Source organism: Arvicanthis niloticus, chromosome 18 (assembly GCF_011762505.2).
Source record: "Arvicanthis niloticus isolate mArvNil1 chromosome 18, mArvNil1.pat.X, whole genome shotgun sequence".
NCBI lineage: Eukaryota > Metazoa > Chordata > Mammalia > Rodentia > Muridae > Arvicanthis > Arvicanthis niloticus.
Window position 1 is genome coordinate 20,285,456 of NC_047675.1, and position 20,751 is coordinate 20,306,206.

At 44.4% G+C, this 20,751-nt stretch overlaps 1 long non-coding RNA gene across 1 annotated transcript; it reads right to left on the reverse strand.

Annotated features, from left to right (window-relative positions):
- Positions 1–7,804: 7,804 nt before the first annotated feature.
- On the reverse strand, positions 7,805–19,176 carry LOC143434889 (uncharacterized). Its single transcript, XR_013104742.1, has 4 exons — positions 18,468–19,176; positions 17,316–17,544; positions 8,961–9,260; positions 7,805–8,098 (listed from the first exon to the last, which is right to left on the reverse strand). It is a non-coding gene; the product is annotated as an uncharacterized LOC143434889 (long non-coding RNA).
- Positions 19,177–20,751: the final 1,575 nt, after the last annotated feature.

Here is a 20,751-nt window from a genome sequence, read left to right on the forward strand (position 1 = left end):
AACTGCAAAGTAGAGCCCAGGAAAGGCCATGTTTGATGCAGGGGACACATCACATTACGGATGAAACCTAAAATAGTGACACATGTGTCATAGCAATGCAGGTTGAAAGAGTGCAAGCTAAAACCAAGGGAGTAGCCATGAGCTGGAAGACCGGCTTCTACTTCCCTCACCCTACCTTCCTCCATTTAAAGTCTTTTAACAAATATTTGTTAGGCACATTGCGTACTGCCAGGGTAGATGCCAGGGACACAGTGGTGAACAGGACAAACAGTCTTGATCATCACAGGACACATTTTCCAATGAATACATACCAGGCATCCCTGATCTGGAACTTTGAAAACCTTCTTGAGCATATCCATGATAACCCAAGTGGAAAAGTTCACATCTGACCACAGGAGAAGGTCATGGTGAAACTGCAGAAGCACTAAAAGTATTTCTTCGAAAGTATCTTCAGGGGGCCAACAAGGTGGGCAAAAGGTGCTTGTGGCTCAGCCTGATAACTTGAGTTCTATCCCCTGGAGGCTACACGTGGAAGTCGAGAGTTGTCTCCTGCAAATTGTCTTCTAACCGCCACAAGCACACAGTGTCCTGTGTATGTATGTGAACACTCACAAAACAAATAAGTAAATGTAAAAAAATGTCACGGTCTGTAAATGCATCTGTTGTATAGAATTGAGCTTGTGAACTGAAATCCTGGTGAACGGATCCACACCTGTGATAAAGATTCTACTGGGCCAGTTGATGGGTTACAACTTCCATGGCTGTGGAAATCTGGAACCCTGTGTGTCAGGAGCCAACTTACCTTGGCTATCCTTAGACTCCTTAAAAGGCATCCCTTGCCAAGTTCTGTATTTGACCTAATGTTTTTGTGATGATCTAGCTGTGATTTCTTGGTGAGTAGTAGGCCTCTATGTGCAATAGTCCTCTGTGGTTTTGAGCTACCAGCAACTCAAAAGCTAAGAACATCACCAAGTAACAACGGAGGAGGCCTGTATAGAATTTCGCTGCTTCACTGTGCCCGGTCTACCTGATAGCTCCACCAAGATACTCTTGGAAGTTCCTTGAGTTGGAAATGTCTTTGTTATGTTACTATAAAACCATCATGAAACTGTTACCGTGTCAGGATATGAAAATTAGAGTAAGTTAAGCCTAAGTTCCTGGGTCATAGATACTTATATTTGATGCTTAAGGACCTCTAAGCATGCTTGCGATGAGTTATACAAAACAAAACAAAATCAGATATGAGACTTTGTACAGTGACAGGAGTGTGATTGCAATCCAGGGTGAAATCTTGCAAGGCAGCTCCAAGAGTAGCTATGAGCCGGAAGACAAGCGTCTGTTTCAATTTTCCTACCTTTCTTCATTAAGAGCAGTACTTCTCAACTTTCCCAATGCTGCAACGCTTTATTACGTATATCATATTGTATATATCAAATCATAATGTATCTGAGATGCAGGATATCTGATGTGTGCAGGCCCTGTGAAAGGGTAATTCGATTCCCAAACGGTCACGATCAACAGGTTGAGAATGACTGATTCAAAGTCTCTTAATCTAGGACCAGAGAGAACTGTGCCTTAGCACTACGGGGAAGATCTCTCTGCTTAGTGGGACAGGGAGAACGGGCAGAAAATAAACAATACGTGGAGGACGGAGTGTTTCTTCAGGTGAAACAAATATTCTGGAAAAACCAAGTGTTGTTTTTCATGAGTCTGTTCTAGTTTATATGCATGTTGCTGTGGTAAATGCCACAACCAAAGGTAAGTTGGGGAGGAAAGGGTTTATTTTGTATTGTATTTCCAGGCTGAGATTCATCTTTGATGGACATCAGGCAGGAACTCAAGGCAGGAACCACAGAAGGTAAAGTTATTGAGGAATGCTTCTTCTTTCTTCTTCTTCTTCTTCTTCTTCTTCTTCTTCTTCTTCTTCTTCTTCTTCTCCTTCTCCTTCTCCTTCTTCTTCTTCTTCTTCTTCCCCTTCCCTTCTTCCTCCCTTCTCCTTCCCCTTCCCTTCCCCTTCCCCTTCCCCTTCCCCTTCCCTTCCCCTTCCCCTTCCCTTCCCCTTCCCCTTCCCCTTCCCCTTCCCCTTCCCCTTCCCCTTCTTCCCCTTCCCCTTCCCCTTCCCCTTCCCCTTCCCCTTCCCCTTCCCCTTCCCCTTCCCCTTCCCCTTCCCCTTCCCTTTTCTCTTCCTCTTCCTCTTCTTCCTCCTCCTCCTCCTTTTCCTCCTCTTTTTCCTCTTCTCTGCCTCTGCCTCTGCCTCTTTCTGTCTCGCCCCACTGGAAAACAGTCATACTATAAACTCACAAAAGGTTTTTAGACTTTGAGGACTACGTCATTTGCTTTGTTAGTGTTTCAAGCTAGAATCTGGTAGAAAAATAATTAACCAGAAGATACTGAAACAAGAATCTTTCCCCTTGATGTAATTGTTTAACAAAAAGAAAAGGAAAAGGCGCTAATGTCTTTGTAAGTGGTAAACAGGCCTTGTAAACAGCAGCGTGTGGAGGGCTGAGATTGAAGCTTGCTGTAGTTAATTCCTTTCAGGTTCACAGGCTGGAGGAAAACTAGTGATTTGTCAGATGTCAAGAGAAACTGGCAGGAGAAACTATAGAAGGCTAAAATAACTTCCTGGCATAGCTAATTTCTTTGAAGGTGCAGTCTGAACACCCTCCTTTGGATCTAAAGTTTTTCCCAAACACCTGGTACTTCTTGGCAGGCCAGGGGACATTTAGGAAGTGTGGCCTAGTGGATGGAGCCTGACTCTTTGGAAGATGCTTTTGAAGGACATGTTAGGTCTCCTCCCACCCACCCCACTTTTGGCTGCTATGGGGCAAGTTTAGGTTTCTAAGGCTGTCTACTTCCTCTCTTAAGATTTTGGCTTGCCAGAGGCCCAAAGTGACCATAGACCAAACGCCTAAAACCATAAGCCAAAATAAATCTACCCTCTGTGTAATTTGGTTATTTTAGACATGTTGACATAGCAATAGGAAGCTGACTAACACACTTCAGTAAATGTAGCATCTGCCTGGTGCCTCACCCCCAGGCACACAATCTTGGTTTTGCCTGTAGAGGCAAGATGTTCTTTTCATTCAAGGCTGGCTACATTTGTGTGGCACATCTTGCCTACCTACTGTTGTTATAGTGTTTCAAAGCAGTAAGCAAATACTCCAGACTTGGAAAAGGCTTCCTGCAAACAAAAAACAAACAAAATAAACCCACAGAAAATCTTGAGAAGAAAGTGCCATCATGTTCCTGGCTCTTTAAAGGACAGAGAACTAGAAACCCAGAAGGGAGACCTCATTCGAACTCCAATGGCTGCTCCCTCCCATCATTGCCTGCAGGGCTTGTGTGTGATTCAGGGACACTGCTCACGGGTTTAGCTAGTGGAGAACAGTTGATAGTTCACAGGAGTGACTCAGAGGACTCCTACCATCCTACGGAATGCTCTGCAGCTTCTTAGTCCTCAGGAGTCTGGGTGGAGTTGAGCAGGGTGTGTCTGCAGAATCAGTATCACTGATTTTCATGAAGCTTCTTAGTCTTCCATTCATTGATTCAGTGGGTCATCGCAGTAATCCAACCTAAACGTTCACCTCTGCTTAAATGTTTCTCAAATTACCTTCAACAGAATCTACCTGATTTTGCAAACCAGCAGAGTCTCAAATGAATCAATGGGTCTATTTTACAAAGAAACGGAGACCCTGTGAGACTTAGCAGCTGCTTAGTCTCAACACTGGGGATAAAACGTGCACATCTTTGGGCCAGAGGTAGTCTAGGAATTAAAAACTCCCAACTCTCACTTTGGGGACACTCCAGCACTAAGCCGATTTAGTTCTTCAGCCCTTTGAAGGCAGGTGCTTCCTGTGCCATTGTCCTTTTCCTTTATGGAGGAGTTCCTGCAGAGGTCATCAGGCCCCAGCCACTGACGCATGGCTGCCCAGGGTGGTGCCAGTACTAAGGGTGGGAGAGAGTGTCCTGGAGTTGGAAGAAAATCCTTGTTTGTTCCCAGAGAGCTTGCTAGACAGGCTTGAGCCCAGGATGTGTGTGCACATTAGGGATGGGAGCCCAGAATAGGCCACGTAGGCTAGTGAGTCAGGAGGCATGGGTATAAATGGGTCTTCCTGCTCAATATCCCTCTATCTATCCTACTGTGGTGTGCTTTCCTCTTGGTGACTGTAATGCACAGCTTCTGGATTCCATGGGATTAGTTTCTATGTTTCCTCGTGGATTGCTCTTGCTGTCAGCGACTCAATTTCCCCAAATGTTAAATGTTTCTTTTTCTGTGTTACTACTGAAATCAGACTCTCTCTCTCTCTCTCTCTCTCTCTCTCTCTCTCTCTCTCTCTCTCTCTCTCTGTGTGTGTGTGTGTGTGTTGGTAGTATACATACATGTGTATGTGAGAGATACAGAGAGAATGAAGTGAGATGAATCACCTGCAACGTGAGTCACACCATTGTTAAGTGTTTCTTTTAGCCAACGGGATCACGCAAGCTTCTGAAAATACAACAAACCTGGAAGGCATCATTTGATGCTTAGCTCCCACAGATCTCTGCCTGGCAGTCCTTCTAGTGTCTAGGACAGTCTTTTATATATGTGTAGAGGGGGCTGGAGGTATTCCCAGGAATCGGGAGAGATGGCCACTTATTGGCCCAATAACCATCAAAGGACTTAGAGGAGAAAAGAGAGAGGGAATGAAACTTGAGTTGATGCTGGGGCTGCCTCAGGGAGAGCACTAGATGTAGAGTGGACAGGAGGTGTGTGTGTGTGTGTGTGTGTGTGTGTGTGTGTGTGTGTGTGTGTGTGTGTGTAGGGGGATTCTAAGTGCTTACTATGGGCTGGGGACCTCACATTCTATCAACAGCTCCTGAGGACCATGAAAGACCTTCCTTAGGACGTGCATCACGCTTCCCTTTCTTGTCCAGTTGGAAACCCTTACTGAAGTTAGATGGACTTCAAACCCAGAAAAAAATAATGGAGCTTACGTTTGAAACATTGAACCAAATCAGTTATTTGGTTCTTCTGGAGTTACAAAAGCTAAACTGTACCTTTAAAAATCTATCATAGGAGTCTACTCATAAATCCATTCCAATTTTCTCCTCCCAACTGCCTAAAACTTAAACATCATTATCTGTACCAAATGGGTTTGGTCTTGGAAGGAACATTGGAGAAAGGCCACTACGAGGGCTCAGGGGTGGTTTTTTTCCTGCAATGGAGTTAATTAGGAGGAGCCAGCAAAGGCTCCGAGCTCACACTTGGAGCATTTCTTCCTTCCCTTCAGGAAAGTAAAGAGAGCCAGAGTTGGTGGGTCAAGCCCGTTATTTCATACTTGGGGATCTGAGGCAACAGATCACAAAATCAAGGCCAACTTAGACCACAGAGTGAGTTCGGACAGAGCTGTGGGTGTGGCACAGTGGCAGGAAGCGTGCCTAGCATGCCTGAAGCCCTGGATTTAACTCCTAGTACTAAAGAAACAAAAGAACTTAATAGCTGTCGAGAGCCAGACAGGAAGACACCCAGCTACTTACAGCCTAGATGGAACCTGCATGTCAACGCACCCGGCCAGCTCCAGTGGGGCTGGGACCTTTAAGGAGCTAACTCCAGTATTAACATACACCTTCAGAGACAGTGATCATGGCTCAGCTAAAGCTTTTTTTTTTTTTTTTTTTTTTTTTTTTTTTTTTTTTTGACACAATCTGCACATGCCCAGAGAGCACCACTCTTTTCGTTGCTTATTTGAGATGGTAGAGCTTTGCGCTCACCACATCACCATTGAGTTACATCACCATCTTTACATTTTTAAAGACTGCATTGCTCCAGCTGGCCTTGAACTCCCTCTGTAGCCCAGGAAGACCTTGAACTTGTATCCTCTTGTCTCAATGTCTCTAGTAGCTGGGATTATCCAGGCCTATATAATTTTCTTTCCTCCATCTTTGACATAGGCCAGCATGGCTCTGAGTATCTACCATTTTAACCTTAACAACGTGTCTGTATGATCTTAAGTTGAACACTCTCAGGAATGTACTCCTTGACTGGGCTTGCTCAGCAATGTGGCCACCCTTACTGGTGTTATACTCAGCAGGAAGAGAACCTGTTGCATTTGGTTATGGACTGAGATCTGATGACTTGGATTTTCTTTTAAGAAAAGGGAAGGAATAACAGCTTTGCTGGGAGAGGGCCCTGCTTGTGTGTGCAGGAGCTCTTGGGAGTCCAGTATGGCTGGAATGGGAGAAGCATCAGAAAGGACTCCCTCCTGAGGATGCCTTGCAGGCCAGAGTACAAATTCTAAGTATCCTAAGTCTTATCATAGGTGCTGAGTGATTTAATTCTCTCCACAGTGAAGGCTAAAGACTCTCAGAAGAACCTACCATCCATTACTTTGACCCCTACCCAGAATTTTTGACTAGAAAGAACAAGGGGACGATTTTTCTGCCTCACTGTTTCCTGACAACTAAGATTTTATTATTTAGATTTTATTATTTAGATTTTATTATTTATTATTTAGATACGCTCTCTTCTAATCAAAGAAAAAACCTCACAGATTGTCCCCTGAATCTCATTCTACCTCTCTCAGTATGTTACCAGCTACACTCAGAAAAAAAAAATAAAAAAACTTCTCCATGAGCACGTGTTCCATTGTGTCTGAGACACTCCAGGAGGACCTCAGCTTGTCAGCTTGTTTTTGGTGCCAGGTCTACCCTGCTACCTAGCCCAGTCCTGAGGACAGGGAACAGGGTGATCTCATGCTTGGTACAGTAATAGGTTGGGGCAGGAAGCTGTGCTGGTTTTGCACTCTGCCCTCCCATTACCATACCAACACTAGAGAACCTTTGGTGCCTCTCTTTATACCATTCTACCCACTTCTGGTTTTCATCTCAGCTGCCATAACCAATTCTCAGAGGTGGCTCAGACTCACCTTTGGGTGTAACACGCTACCTTGCAACCTCAAGGGAGTACAGTGTGCCTTTCTACTGTCTGCTCCCAGCAACTAGTGTCCTGTAAGACCTTTTGAGCAGTGGCCACGAACCCAAGAGCAAAACTGCTGCATTCTGTCCAGGGACAAGACTGGAGGCATGCTGAGCAGAGGCTGCAGTAGAAGCAAGTTCTGACTGATCGCAGCTCAACCTGGAACACACCTTGGCTTCTCCCTTCTTCTTTTCCTGGCTCTCTTGTTTTCTTCCTTCACTCCTGTTCCCTGGAGTCACCTCACACATGAAGCTCATGTTGCTCAAATAGTTCTTGCTGGTGTGAAAATTTAAATGGTGACAAACTGACCCTTGGGAGCTATGAGAAACTCTCATGTCTTTAAATGTTTCAAGAGTCAGCCTTTGTCATAATTCCCAAGAGATGCTGCCTTGCCTACCAGATCTAACCTGCTAGCTCCCAGGCACCCCTCTCTCTGGTACACTGCCTGTGTTCCACATTCCAGGAGCTGCTGTCTTCTCTCTGGGCCTCTTTACTTAAGTGGAAGCCATTTGTTTCTTAGTTCATGCCAAAATGAAGTGCCTAGCATTACAGCCCTTAGAAAATTTAGGTGGCTGAGAACAAACTCTCAAAACTATCCTCAGATCTCACTGCTTCCCCAGCTCTCCCCTACCATGCAGCCCTGCTACACCTCAGCATGGTTTTAGCCATCATCCCATATCTAGGAGGACTTCTTCCTCAAAGGCGAAGTCCCTGTAACTCTCCTGGCATTATGGTACCCTGGCCCCTGGCAAGGATTAGCCAAGAATAAGACAAAGACCATGAATCTGCCATTTCACTGAAGTAATTATTTCTTCCAAGGGGCAAGCAACAGGGATTCACGTCTCCTCCGTGGGTGTACCCACTATCACCTTTACCCAATCAACACAGGCTTCATGGCACGAATAGGGCAATACTGCAAGTCACCACGCTCCTAAACTTGTTTCTTCCTGTTTAGATAAGGCTGGGGAGTGCTCTCCAAGCTGAGTTCAACTGTCATTTCCAGCCTTTGCTTCATCATGAGGTGGAGAGGAAAGGCTGGTGTGCTCTTGTACATGAGGGTTACAGTTCAGGTATGGTTTGAATGTGTCTCAACATGTTAGAAGCCTGGTGTCCCAGTGTAGTGATGTTGACACGTGGTAGAGCCTAGGAGAGATGGCGAGCAATAGGAAAGAATTAGAACACTGGGGGCGGTGTCTACCATCAAATAAAGATTAACATGGTTTCCTTTGTTAGTTATTACGAAAAGAACAAGCTTGGGCTTCTCTTCCTGTTTGATCTCATAATACTTCAGCCATGATGACACCATCTGCCACCAGCCCTTCTCAAGAGGCACAACAGTTGGGGCCTCCTGCTCTTAAACATTCATCCTCTAAAAATATAGGCATAATAGGTTTCCTTTTGTATTTAGTACCCCACCTTGAGTGCTTTATTGTAGCAACTAAATGGATGGATGCAGGATATATTGGGAAAGGGCTTATGGGCTAGGAACAATTTTCAGATCTTGAAGTCTGTGGGATGCACAAGCCTAAGCCAACCAACCAGAAGACATGTACCAGTAGCTGCCAACTTCTCTCTCATATGTAGAAGAAATGAAGTCAGTTCAGGAGAGAAAGGTCTTGTCAAGATCTTCCCATATGTGTTTGTACTTGGAGTTCCATGCTGGTCTACCAGAACCAAATTGGGTGGGATCTTGTTTTATCTCAGTAAGATTTAGACAGATGAACAGGGTAATCTGTCTTAGAGAAAAGATTACATCAGGCCCAGGGAGTGAGGCCAACTCCAGCCTTCGATCACAGAACAGTTACTATCTCCTAAGATGGCAGAGGCCATGATTTCATAGTACATGTTCTTGATCTGGCAGTACTAAGAAACTGTTGGCTGACTAGAATTTGTTTTTAGTCCCTACCCCCTGTCTCACTTGAAAGAGTGGAGACAACTCCAACCATTGTGGACCCCTCCTAGATGTGTTCTGGGTAGCACACCGCAACTGTTTCCCAGGACTTACCTGGTTCCCAGTGAAAGTGTAGCAGTCCTTGGTTCTTAACCAGTCCAAGAGTAAATTTGCCATGCCTGTGCTTTGCAAGTGACGCAGGGTTTGCTGTGCTGGGTTTGCTTGGGTCTGACCTCACAGCCTCTGAAATCCAGGTGCCCCTTCAAGATGTGCCATGTCTCCCTGGGCATCGATTTGGAGTCTGGTTCTGATACGTCCAACCCATCTCACTGTTCATCTTTTACCTCTGAATTTTACATCTAGATGATCTTGCAGTATTCCCTGGGTCTGGACACACACTGAAATTCTAAAGTCCTTTAAGAACAATGGCAACAGTGATTAGGTTCTGTTTTCTTCTGTGTCCCACATGTAGGTCTGATGTCACTATGTTTTCTTATTATGTGCAGGAAATATGCAAAAGCAGCTACAACAATAATAATGCTGAGCCTTATTCTTACCTTGATGAGAGGACTTAAAAGTCAATCCTGCAGGATGCTTGTTCAGCGGGAAGAGGTGCCTTAAGGGAGTGGGATGTACAAAAATAAGGACCAACTGCACTTACAACAGTTTGTCAACACTAAAGTAGGGGGATGGGCAGTCACAGCTGGGAGGTAGATGGAAATGGGGGAATCCTAGATGCTCACATAGGAACAGTGATAACTCTTACCCAGACAGCACCACCATTCTGGGGCAGTGCATGCTTGTACAAAGAAGGAGATGTGTCAATAACAGGGGTTGCAAACTTTCAAACATCTCAAAGATGGAACAAAGAAGCAAGTGGGAAATAGGGAGTGTGACATCATCTGGAGAATGTGTGCCCTCCCTCAAATTCACCATAGCCAAAGGAAACTCCCTAAACTTTATACAAAGACAGAAACGCAGGTGTTTTATAGAGAATCTCTCAACCTGAAAAGCACTAGGTAAACCAATAAAGCATGACCAGGCCTCTGGGTGTTCTACCAGGTACTGGCTGGTGAGTCCCTGTGACAGAGGGGTAAGTCCTTCCTTGATCCACCCTGAACTGTGAAGTGCCACAGCTACTAAGTGACCCTTGGGTATCTGAGTGATCACAAATGGTTATGGCCCACCCTTGGTGATAGAGCAGTGGGAAGATCTCTCAGGATGGTGGAGCTGGGGCTTGCATTTATGTTCCACAGGGATACAATCAAGACAAACTGGGTGAAGAAAAAAAATCAATGGCTGAGGCAGGGAGAAAACGTGTCCCTGTGGACTCTTCAGCAATTAGCGTTGATATCCTGGCAGCTGCTGAATTCCTGAGGCGACTCTAGAACCAATATCTAAGACATCCTGAGAAACAGAGGGGCCCAAGGAAGAGAAAAAAAAGGGTGGATGGTGGTAGGCTGAGGAGGACCGGGAGAACTGTCATTCCCAACCTCAAATGTCTGCAGAGTGGTTGAGTATCAGCTTCTTCTGTGTGACTCTAAGGGTCAGAGTTAGGGAAACAGATCCTCCTGACCTAACAACCACAGAAGTCTGAAGAGGAGACAGGCTGCCTGTCCACGCACATCCCACTCTGTCAATAGGAATCTGGATGTTTGTTAAACAGTCACTGTTTGGGGGTGATAAATGCAGAGAGGGGTTCCTTTGGATGGGCTCTGGAGTCCTCATTGCCCTGGAAAGGCTGTGCCTTGACTCACTTGTAACTGCCAGATCTCCTGATTTCCTACTCGCTTTATTTACAGTCATGATTTCTTTAAAAGGAAATTCAGATTTCTCTTTCATCTCTGGAAATGGAACTCTCAGCCCAATAATAGAATGATCTAGAAAGTACTGTAGTCTAGAGGGACAGGGTAGGCGAGACATGGGTAATTGGCAGTGTCGCAATTTGTGATTATCTAAGAACAGTTAAATATAAGCCAGGCTTCTGTGAACCAGGAATGGAAATGGGCAGGTGGGACATGAGAGTCTGGAATTTATAAAATGTTAAGTGGGTTTGATGCATTTTGTTTGTTTGTTTTCTTTTCTTTTCTTTTTTACAATCTAGAAGTGAATCCTCTATCTGATGTTTTTTTGTTTATGTAAATGTGTGTGCATATGCACACTGTACACACACACACACACACACACACACACACACGCCCCATAACATGCATGTGGCACTCAGAGGACAACTTGTAAACATAGGCTCTCCTTTTCTACCTTATGGGTCCAGAGGATGGAACCCAGGTTTTCAGGTTCACCTGCTGAGCTATTTTGTTGGCCATATATGGACATTTCGTTCATGTGCTTGGTTGGCTCGGTTGGTTGGTTGGTTAGTTTGGTTTGGTTTTGTATTTGTTTTGGTTTGCTTTGGGATTTTGTTTGTTTGTTTGTCTGTTTTAGTTTCTAAGGTCCAATTTATTGATTTGTTCGCCATATTCCCTGCACAACTAGAAACTTGCTCAGAAAGTATGCCTGTGCTCCTGTGTTAAGGTCCACTCTGACCTCTTACACTGAGGTCCTTGATCCAGTTGAAGTTGATTTTTGTGCAGGCTTAGAAGGAAAGATCTAATTTAATTCTTCTACATACCCGGGTTCTCCACTAGGTGTTGATGATCCTATTTTATTTCCAATGTGCATGTCTGGTATTTTTATCAAAACCCAGGTGGTTGTGGTTTCTTGGACTTGAATCTGGGTCCTCTATGCCAAGATACTGAGCTACATATCTGTTAGAATTTTATATGGACCAAAGGGTAAAGCTATGGGGCATAGAAAAACAAATCCTGATCAATCAATCATGATATGTAAATATGGGGTGGGCTGTCTTTAAGAGAATTGTGTATCTGTCACAATAGGCATCCTATCTCTTGTTCGGTAGTCAGCCTTTGGAGATTGCTTCACACCTGTGCCCACATAGGTAATCCTGGCTCAACTCAGTGGCTCACTAACAGAAACAACACTAAACAAAAAAGACATAGTGGGATGGAGGCTTTTGGGAATAAAGAGTTGAATGGACTCAGAGGGGAATAAGAGAGGGGGAGAGAGGTAAATATGACCACCATGCATTATGTGTGTGTGTGTGTGTGTGTTATCAAAAAGTAAATTAATAAAGAAATAAAGAAGTCAATTGGATGAGTCACTGAACTAAACTCACTGTGAAGGTAACATGGAAAAAAACCCGGAAGTCAAGTAAACAGAAAGTAATGAAGAATTCAAAAAGACCCCAGGTGACCAAACAGTAGGAGAAGCTGGAAAGAAGTAATTACAGGATGATATGTGAGTCCCTTGTGGCAGGCAGGTTACCCTGCCCCAGGCTCCCTTCTTCCTTTCTGTGTTCTAGGACACAATGGGGCTGGAGGTTCGCCATGTTTGGAGAATGGTCTGTGCTAGCCCACATCATAGGCAATACATCCATCATTTGGTTACTCCCTACAGAAAGAACCTGTGATGTAAGAACCCAAGTAAATGCTGGGAAACCATTTCTTGATTATATAGGAGGAAAAGCTGAGTGCCAAAGAATGATTCTGTGCAGCTACAATGGGGAGGATTGGGGCACTGTGGGAGCGGCATTATTTCTCTTTTTAATTAACGGGGGAGGAGAGGGAATCAATACTGGGAAAGGAAGAGCTGAACCCTGCCTTTAAAATATTGTCTGGGGGAATTTACATGGAGACCCAATCAAATGATGCCCTTTCTTCTGTTCCCACACTGAAAGTAAGCTGTCTATGGACAGGGTCAAGATTGAGATACAGGTACTTGTAACAGTAAGAATCTGTGGTGTGTGTTATCTACAGCTGGTCAGGGGCTAGCAGCCTTTGAATGGACTTTACTTGCAAGGTAGAAAAAGGTTTTCCCTGGATCACTGGCTTCTGAGCCAGTCCCATCTCCTCTCTGAAAGTCAAGAAATAGAGCCATTGTCTGGTCTGCCTGTATTAACCTTAATTTTCAGTTCTGAAACGGTCACAGATGGTCTTTGGGTGGTGGGTTTCACAGTATCATCAAGATCATCTTTTCTCCTTCTCCTCCAGGACAAGAGCCTCTTCTCTTCTTCCTTTTCTCTGTTCTGGACTACTCTAGAGCCTGCTCCTTAGCTCCCTCGCTCCACCCATGTCTCTGTCCCTGCACTATGCAGCCTTCCAGACCTTTTAAACACAGATTCAGTCAGGTTTTTCTACTCTAAAATCCTTTACAGATTCCTTACTAATAGGAGAGGGCAACCATACCCCTCAGAATTGCCAGAAGGAGCCAGAAAACAAGGCCGCTGTCCACCTCTGCTTATTCACACCTTGCAAGCAATGGCCTTGTTCTTCAGCCTCTGTCCACTGACATTGGTAGATGCTGTTCCTCCCTCTGACACAGACAATCCTTCCCAGATGCTCACAGGGCTGAGGCCTCCTAATTTATTTATTTATTTATTTATTTATTTATTTATTTATTTATTTATTTTTCTGATATAGAAGTCTCGGAGAAGGTGCTTCTGAGGACCAGCCAAGGACCCTTCTGGGGCTTTCTATGGCTTGTCACTACTCTGGCATTTTCTTCAGAACCCTTATCAATGCATATCCATGCTGTATTTATTTTTGCTTGTTTCTTTCTAGACTTTCCTTTTCTCCTTGAGTTGAAGGAGGGACTTGAGCTGACTTTATTTGTCACTAGAGTTTTGGCTCCTAGAACTGTTCCTGTCCAGGATGTAGATTAGTGAATGTTCATGGCAGGAAGGAAGGGAAGAAGGAAGAGATGGATGCTAAAAGATATTAGTGACTTTTCTTATTGCTGTTACCAGATAGTGACAACAAGTAACTTAAGTAGGGGGTATCTTTGGTGCTGCGGAGGAATGTGTAAGAGCAGGCATGGCCCGTGGCTTCAGGAACTTGCTGACAGGTAGGCAGCTCAGGAAATGTGGGCACTAGGGGAGCACTCTTCTATTCCCCTTTTTTATTCAGTCAGGACATCTAGCCCATGCAGTGATGCCACATATGTTCAAGTTAAGTCTCCCTGTAAACATCCCAACAGACACACTCAGAGGAATGTCTCCTTCCTGACTTTGAGTCCTGGCAAGCTGGCAATCAAGGCCGGCTGGTACACATTGCAGAAAGGAGAGAGGAGAGAGGAAATCTCTTCGGTCTGTGTATATTCTAGATGGTTTTAACCACAAAAGAGTGATATTCTAAGTCTTCACTGTGGGCTTTTAGGCCCCAGCGCAGCAATATTTTACAGCAGGCAAGATCCTTGGGGAACCACCACAGCTTCCTTTATAGGCTGCCCACTGAGTCGCCTGCATGTGGTGTATACTGAAGCCAAGAGAGAGAGAACTGCCAGCAGGTGGGAACTCTCAGTGCACAGATGTGTGGGCCTGTAATGTGTGAAGCCAGCACCTATCATTGCATGCTTCCAGAGGAGAGTTACCTCCAGGTAACAAAGACTCAGAGAAAGAGCTGAGGATGCGGCATGTGGGACCCAAGAAAAGAGCAACTCCCAGACAGCTTGGGTCTTCGGATACACTGTCAGGAGCTGGTCACAGGTTGGCACTCGGATGTAATTGTCACATAAGTGATGGCATGGGATAAGAGGAAGCATTCTCTGAGGAGGTGAGATGACCATGAATGACCTCTGACAACCTCGAGCATATCTCCCTGGGAAGACATAGGACAGAAATGTCATCCGTCAGCCAGCAGGGGGCGGGCTGTGAGGACCCCACCACAGACCCAAGTTTTGGGAAAGAGAGACCAAGGAAGGATGGCAGTGGGGTGACTGGCCAGCCTCACATTCTATGACACCCAGATCAGGTTCCCTTCCTGCTTCTACCCAGTGGACTCTCGGAAACTGCCAGGAGGGGATTCAGCTCATCAGGGAAAAGTCAATTCCCTGGGGCTCTTACTTCTAACTTTGTTTGCAGATAGGGAGCCTTTTCCGCCTCGCTCCTCATCCCGAGCCTTTCTGCCTGTAACAATCACATTATTTAATTTAGACGAGTGCGGTTACCTTAGATCAATTATACTTATTTTTCCTGTGTGATTTCCAAAGCCTAATATCTGCATTCAGGCCCAGCCTGGGGGACAGCTTGTCTAGCAGAGTCCTGAACGATTTCAGCCTTTAATTCAATTGTACTTCTACCATGGCCTGAGCAGGGAGCATAATTCTTTTATCCCTAAGATGTCTCATTAGCAATAATCTAATAGCACACGTTAAAATATAGGTCACCGAGGTGGGCTGCTGATAGAAGACTTGTCATAACTTTGAAGGCTGGATAGCAGCTTTAGTGGGAATGGGTTCCCCCCTCCCCATGCAGTCACACCCCAACTTAATGCTGAAGCAACTGATTCAGCAAAACAGTTTACTTTCTGCAGTTCGAAGCTGAGAAGTAACTTTGGCCAGGAAATGGGTTGGTGTCTGATTATGGGTGGGATAAAATAAAGAGTGGCATTTCTTGCCAACATAACATAATAGGGAAGCTCTCTGGTCTCAGGCATTGGCTGGAACCTCATTCTGTTGTGGCAGGAGCACACACACACACACACAGACTGGGGGGCACAGCCTTTACTGTCCCTGTCCTCAGTTTATATAATCATAAAGGAATGGTGGCGAGGGTGGGTGTAATGGAACCTAAGTTCTGGGACTCTATGTTCTACTTGTCCTGGAGTGGTCTTGATGTTTTCTTTCCAATCAATTCTCTTTCCTCAATCAAACCCATTTGTTTAAAAAGGGGAAATTCACATATCAACTTGGCAAAATCTCAAGAACATTTGCAGAAGGATTCAGGCAGAATGATAGCATTTACGTAAACTTACAGCATACGCAAAGTGATGCTTTCTTTTGTTTAGACAGACAAATAGGCTCCGCACCATCAGAGGTCAGGATAGAGGTTCTGTTTGGGCAGAGGGAGGGGATTCTGATTGGGGGGGGTTGTTAGGGGGGAATTTTTGCAAGGCTGCTCCCTTCTTTTTAATATCCTCTATATAGTTACATGGGTATATTTACTAGTTCCAAAGTTTACTTATAACTAGTTCAGTTTTCTCTTACACTCAGAGAAATATGTGTCTACACATATGCACACATACATGTATGTAATATAGAACTTTAGGGCTACCCACATATTTTAGGGATATATATGCATACATATAACTAATGGTACTTGCTAAGTATATTATGTATATCCACATATGATATATGTTGCACAAATATAGACCGCATGTATTTATCATATAGCAAATCTGGATACACATTTATCAGTGGTAGTCTCAGTGTCAAGCCACAGAGGATCTACCTACAGTACTGTATACTTAGAGGATACATATCCATTCTTAAAGACAGTCCTTGATTCATCTCCTAAGACCACTTTACCACCTTCTCCCCATTTTTCTATGGAAATGTGTGTTTTAGTATCATGGTGGAATTGAGTATTAGAACTGACAATAACTCACCATCCCATGGCTCTGAGGCGGCATGATTTGCTACGGTCCTCATTGGGAAGTGGTGGACTTTGGGTGACTCCTCATCACGGGCAACACTGGCCTATGAAGAGCAACCCTGTTTCTGTTACCACCGAGAAACCTGCCTAACTTGGACCCTCCTCCATCTGCCTCTATCAAGACTCTACTGGGACCTATAGACTCTTCTTCTGGCTCTCCAACCTTTATAATCAGACCACCTTGTGTGACGAATGGCTGATGAATGTCACATGATGACAGCAGTAGTGAAGGAAGAGTCTCCTTTCAAGTGCCAGAGGACCAAAATCTTAAGTCTTAGAAACATGACTAACCTGTACCAACTTGTAGTGGCTGTACAGCCTGGGGGTAGGTGAGTGTGTGTGTGTGTGTGGGGGGGGGGTCTTTTTCTCAGCTCCCTGGGAGGAAGATGATGAAGCAGAGGAAAGTGGGGAAGGGAGGGTATCTCCAGATGTCGAAGTTTTGGCAAATGAGAAGTGCCCAGGGAAGAAGAGAAGAGAAGAGAAGAGAAGAGAAGAGAAGAGAAGAGAAGAGAAGAGAAGAGAAGAAAGAGAATAGCATTTGGGGTAGGTTCTAAAGACAGTGAAAGAGATGGGCCTATGAGCCTGCGAAGAGCTTGTGAATCTTGAAAGGCAGGAGAGCTAGAGAAGGCAACATAGGCAACAGCTGACAGGTAGATATGACTGGGGTTCAGAATCGCATCAGTTTCAAGGTTACTAGGCCAAATGGATGAGCAAGCTGCTGAGAATGGAGACCATGAACACAGAGGACCATAGAGGTGGATGGGGACCAAATTATAAACTGCTGAGTCCCTGGATGGGAGGGTAGTAAAGAGTATATGTCCTGAGCTCAAGACCCAGCCAGTCCCGCTCTAGCCCTTCAACCCAAGACAAGAGATTTGGTCATTTTCAGCCCCACTATTTAACCTATGAAATAGATTTAGTAGCAGCAGTGAATGTTCTATGAAGCAAACTTAGCACAGTACCTCGAGTCACTTTGTGCAGTAAGTAAAGATCTCCCCTGCAGGTCACTGGTGTCCATTGTATGTTTAGCATGAACTTGAGCTCTTCCCAGTCAGTGATTCATTTAAGCCTTGTGTCCACTCAGTGAGATGAATTCCATTATGATCTTGTTTCAGAAATTAGAAACTGAGACAGTCATCAGTGTCAGGTGACAAAGCCGGTAAGTAGGTACCTGGGTTTAATCCCGTGCTCCTATTAGAAAAGTGGAGAGTTCTATGCTTGTTGGTTATAAAAAGAAAGGCAGGAGGTTGGGCTTCTGGTGTTTACCCTAACCATGCCACAAGCATGCAGACTCTTGGCCCCAGTTGCAGGCTCACTCAATCCAGGAGTCCAGAACAAAGCCCAGGTATCTACTAGACTGATAAGATCTTGAGAAGCAGTGAACAGGCAGCCATGGTAAACAAGCCAACAGCCTTGAAACTGTAAACCCTACCAATAATCACAGAGCCTTGAAACACTCCCATGATAGGGCCCATCACACCCAGTTTACAGATGGGGAAATCGAGTCTGAAGATCATCCAACAAACAAAAGTTGATGTGAGGCGCTGAAGTTAGTTATAACTCCAAAAGTTGCACTTATAGCTGTAACACCAACCCAATGGTTTCTGACTCTTCCTGTTTGAAAGTTGAAAGTTGAAGTCAGGTAGGCTTAACTTAAAATTCTGGGAATCAAATTCTGTACTTCCAGGCCGGGCGGTGGTGGCGCACGCCTTTAATCCCAGCGCTTGGGAGGCAGAGGCAGGCGGATTTCTGAGTTCGAGGCCAGCCTGGTCTACAGAGTGAGTTCCAGGACAGCCAAGGCTAACAGAGAAACCCTGTCTTGAAAAAAAAATCTGTACTTCCAATAGATTTTTGGGAAATATTTATATGTGGATGCTGTTCTAAGTGCTTTGTGTTTATTTACTCATTAATCCCCTCAGCGGTTCCATGAGGCAAGTCATTGCCACCACCACTACCACCACCACTGCTGCTGCTGCCATGCCATCATCATCACCATTGTCACCATCATCATCAGTCATCAGTCATCACCACCACCACCACCATCACCACCATCACCATCACCACCATCATCATCATCATCATTAGCATCAGCATCTTACACACTTTACACTTACACATCTAACACACTTTAAAGACGAGGAAACGGAGATGCCGGCAAACAGAGGAACTCAGCCACTCAGTGCTGGGGATAGTATTAAACTCAGGCCATGCGGTTTCTGGGTATGTGCTTTAAGTTCTGGTGCCATTCTGCTCCTGAGACAAAGCTCTACACAGTGTTTAAAATGTTTTGTACACCAAGGAAGGTGGAGACATGCCCTCTACTCTCAGATGAGAGGATCAGACCCTCTGAAGAGGTCAGTTCTCTTCAGACTGACCTTGGGCAGAACACAGTCACAGTTGAAGTGCAATGATCCAGTCCCCCATAGAGCTCTGCAAGTGAAATGTGAAATTTAAACAGGGGTAATGTTGACACACTTTCAGTGACGAAGGACTGCCGAGTTTTCTCTCGAGCTAGGAATATAAAGTAATGGTTATTAAGCTAGCGAGAGGTATTTGATGTTTACAAACAGATAAATTGGACCAGTAGACCAGAAGAGAATGTCTGGAAGAAGCTAATCAACAGAAGGAAACTGTTTCAGATGGAGAATTCTTTGCTAATCAAAGCAGAGGAGTGACCACTTGATAGTTTTACCAAGAAAATGTATTATCTGTTGTTCTTAGGAAAAATAATGAAGTAGAATTCCTACACAGACCTTCCACAAAGGAACTCCCACTGAATGGATCACAGATATAAATATGAAAGGCCCAAACTGTGAATTTTTAACATATAATGAAGGGAAATGTCAACAAGGGAAGGATTTCTCAAATTACGCCAAGGCACATAAACAGTAAGAAAAGGTTGACACATCTAATTGTAGTAAAACCAAAAATTTTCTATCAGAATCATGAGCAGAGCAGAAGAGTCTTGCGTAACCCAATAAAGATGCTTGCGCATAACGCGACAAAATGCTTCAGGGGCTTCTATGAATTAAGATGAGCCAATAGACAACCAGCCAAACATGCCGTCATTTCCCAGAAGAAAAAGAAACCCAAAGGAGCCGGAGACATGGGAGAAGTCACGCAGTACGATTACAGTCTGAGAAGTGCAAACTCACCGCAATAAAATACCATCTCACACGCAGAAGATGGTCAAGAATTAACAGCCCAGAAACAAACACCAAGGTTACTGAGAATCTGAAGACGAGAACTGTAAACTGATGGATGGCTAGAGGGAGCGGAGGTTGGAGGTTTGTTCAGTCACTTAGAAAACAGTGTATCATTTCTTCATAAAGCTAAGTGTAACCTAAAAAAAATCACAACACATTTCCAAGAACACTCCCTGGAGAAATTCTTGTAAATGTGGATAAGAGACATTTTAACATGTTTATATGTAAGATTGTTTGAAATGTTAACACATTCCTCCCAACACCCCCATGGACACAGACACAACTGGAAGCAACCCTAAACTCCATGTCTTTCACATCAAATAATTAAATAAATTGTGATCATCCATTCCACAGAATGACTATATACAACAATGAAAATTAGGGAACTATGGCAAACACCATCATTCTGAATAAATCTTCAAAAAATTATATAATAAAACCGAACAATGCAATATTTGGGAAAAAATTCATGGGTGGTATTATCATAAAGAGTGAGGTAGAGACAATAGTTTACCTGTTGGGTGGGCTGTGTGTATAGGAACACATGCTGTTAGAACACGGCCTTGTGGGACATGGGGATGCCCTACTTAACTGGGGGACTGAATGGAGTCTGTGTATTCACATAATAATTATTATAAACTGTGAACTATCCGCAATGTTTTATGCTTTTTTAAACACTCTATGAATTTCACATTCAATCAAGAATGGTGATTTATGCTATATCTGGTGGCTAGTTATGGAATACCTGCCTGATCCAACTTTCATGGTTGTTTCTGAGCTTCCTTCTGCTTTGACATTCTCAGACAGACAAAGGTCCAGTGCCAGGCTGACCGTATTCTCTCTGCCCAGCAGAGAGATGGGAGTCAGGTATCAGTCTTGTAACTCTCACAGCCATGCTAAGGCCATCCAAGGATCTGTCTGGGCAGGCATAGAAAGAAAGGAAACCCCCATTACTTCTGGGACACGGAACCATGTATCCTGGACATATCTTTTCCATTCTCCTTCCTGGTTCTTCTCTTGCCATGTGCGTTGCTCTTCTTCTTCTTGTGCCCCATCTCACCTCAATGGTGGCCTCAGCCACAGCTGCAGAGCTCAATCAAACCTCAGCTACCTTTTCAGTTGTATCATCTGCTTTTCTGGTTCTCCTTACTTCTCACATCGAAGACCTTGATTGATGTTGGGGCTATAGGGA